Raw genomic sequence first — 3,185 nt, 5'->3', positions numbered from 1 at the left:
AATGTTTTATAACAATCTACAACTATTTAACATGCAGAATCAGTTCCGGTTTTGGGTGCTTACATACTCATTATGCACTCTTTTGTTACTTGTAGGTCACTACTTGTACAACCCAGGAGCCATTGCCCACCTATTACCTACACAGTAATAAATACTTAAAAACTCACATGTGTGTCTATATCATTATCATATTGCTATTCGGATTGGAAAAAAAATAGAATTAATCTGTATAACGAGGAGGCATGTTGGCGGTTATCAAGGAACTGATATCTGTCAGACAAGCTACTAGATTTTCTTAAATGGTATCCCAACAGTCCTGTGGCTTGATGTGTCGTCAGCATAACAACGATAGTGAAGGCAATGGTGACAAAAACTCTCCGATCGGTTTTAAATATGGGCAATATTTTCGTGGTCCTAACACCGACCCTTGAGGAACCCCTTAGCCTAGCATTTGCCCTATGATGTGGTAGATCCTATGGCAACACACTGTTATCGTTCCCTTAAATAGGCCTGTATCCAGCATAGTGCGTCACCCAGTCACTCCGTAATAATAATCATAACTTACTTTTCGTAGAAAGGGTAGCCTATGTAGACATGTGTCTAGTTTACAATATGGCACTGTAAAACACATAATATATACATATTTCATACACCATATGACGATTAACAACGTTATATACAACAGAAAAAACACAAAGTATGTAAGATACCAGCTAGTTGATTAAATCTACGTTTATATGACAGGAAAGACTATGACAAGCAAATATAAAAAATAACAGTTCAGTGAGTTTATATAGTAGCGCAGTAAAAAACGTAAGCAATGGCAGAAAATGGCCTGAGTAAGTAAGTGATCGGGCTATCCCCTACCGACAAAACGAAGGATGGTCGTCTACGTAGAGTGTCATGTGCGATAAGCCGATTGCAGGTTGTCATAGAGACTGTTTGAATGGAGATGAAACTCTGCAATTCGGGACACAATCTTTCCCAATATCTTTGACAGAAAAAGTAGATTTGATACACGGCGGTAGTTCTTCAACTCCTCCTTATCCCTTCCAGCCTTCTTTAGCAGTGGTCTAACATGTGCCTTCTTTGTACTTTGAAGGTAATAGGTGGGCATAATTGCATCTTTGACTCAGCCAATGATTTGTTCATGATTGAGGCAATCAACGGAAGCAGTGCTTCTAGAATCTGCTTTAGTAGGTCCGCGGGAAGCCGGTCCAGACAACAGGATTTCGATTGCGATGTCATGATGATATTGCGCAACCCGTCCTTCATTTTTGGTGAGAGCTTTGTCAATCATTCTCCTTCAATGTTAATGCTGGCAGTCATCACATGTATGGTATTTTCAGTATTGGATTACTTTAGTCCTAAAAGCTGTCTGTCGTCATTACCACATTCTGCGATTCTTTCCAAATGATAGGCCTTCTTGGATTGAATGAAAAACGAATTCACTAGCCAGCATTAATTTATTGGTGAATGGTTAATTTAGTCTTTCGCCACCGCCTCTCCGCTTTTCTGCTGTCCTTTATTCCCATGGTATAGTGTTTTTAATTATACCACGCGGCATTCAGTCTCACAGTAATCACTTTAGCCTGAAGAGGTGCATATTTGTCTATCAACGCTTTTGTGCCAGATATGTAGGTTTCAAGAAGACCATCAACTCCAACTCCAGTGGACTGAAGGCAGAAGAAGATTGAATATCATTGAATATCATAGTATTGAAATTTCGCAGAATTTCTGGAAGCTGACCTTCCTCCTTGCACGGTCTGGCCTACTACAATTCAGTATTGTTTTGACAACAAGGTGTTTACCAGATTAGCTGCCCTTAGCATCACTTATGCAGGGATCCATAAGTGAAGTCGCTCCATGAATGACCAAGATATCTTCCCTGCAATGACCATATCTAGTGTGTGACCATATCTAGTGTGTGGCCATATCTAGTGTTTCTTGTGTGTGACCATATATAGTGTGTGGCCATATATATTGTGTTGCCATATCTAGTGTGTGACCATATATAATGTATGACCATATCTAGTGTGTGGCCATATTTAATGTGTGGCCATATTTAGTGTGTGGTCATATCTAGTGGTGTGTGACCATATCTAGTGTGTGGCCATATATAGTGGTGTGTGACCTTATATAGTGTGTGGCCATAGCTAGTGGTGTGTGACCATATCTAATGTGTGGCCATATTTAGTGTGCGGCCATATCTAATGTGTGGCCATATTTAGTGTGTGGTCATATCTAGAGGTGTGTGACCATATCTAGTGTGTTGCCATATCTATTGTGTGGCCATATCTAATGTATTTAGTGTGTGACCATATCTAGTGTGTTGCCATATCTAGTGTGTGACCATATCTAGTGTGCGACCATATCTAGTGTGTGGCCATACCTAGTGTGTGACCATATCTAATGTGTGGCCATATCTAGTGTGTGGCCATATTTAGTGTGTGGCCATATCTAGTGGTGTGTGAACATATCTAGTGTGTGGCCATATCTAGTGGTGTGTGACCATATCTAGTGTGTGACCATATCTAGTGTGTGACCATTGGTGTGTGTAGCTTCTGTTACATTTTGTATCAGACCCTTGTAATCGAGTGGTCAGGACACCTGCCGAACATCAACATCAGCTAGGTCGTTTAAGTTGAGAGTTAGGTCACCCGTGTTAATAATCTCTTGCGGTTCAACAACCTGGTAGTCTAAAGAGGCAGACCACTCATCAAAAACTCGGTATTTCGGAAACCGTACTGTTTAGATGCAAGAGCCTGTAAAGTATACACAATCTGAACTGTAATCACCAGCAAATACAGAACAAGTCATGTGCTCAGAGTGTGTGTATACATCTACATCATCATAGTTGGGAGAGGAATTTCTCACTCTTCGTCCTTTCTCAAACAGAACAGCAATCCCGCCACCACGTCTGTAAAGTCCAGCACTGTGAAGGAGTTCATGTCCAGTTGGTATTAGCTCAGTTAGTACCTGGTATCGTACGAAACTGCAGATTATCGTAAGTCGGTCATTCCTCTGAATTTAGTGTCATTGAACTGTCGCTAATTGAAGAATAAGTCACTGTCCATCGGAGATTTTGTAACATCTCAAGACATAGATATTCTGGCATGAACAGAACACTAGTTAGGTTCACATATCGATGAGCAATGTCGGAATCTATGCGGAGGTATCGCAAC

The sequence above is a fragment of the Mizuhopecten yessoensis genome, unplaced genomic scaffold (assembly GCF_002113885.1).
Source record: "Mizuhopecten yessoensis strain PY_sf001 unplaced genomic scaffold, ASM211388v2 scaffold10597, whole genome shotgun sequence".
In the NCBI taxonomy this organism is placed as follows: domain Eukaryota; kingdom Metazoa; phylum Mollusca; class Bivalvia; order Pectinida; family Pectinidae; genus Mizuhopecten; species Mizuhopecten yessoensis.
This window is presented reverse-complemented; position numbering follows the sequence as displayed.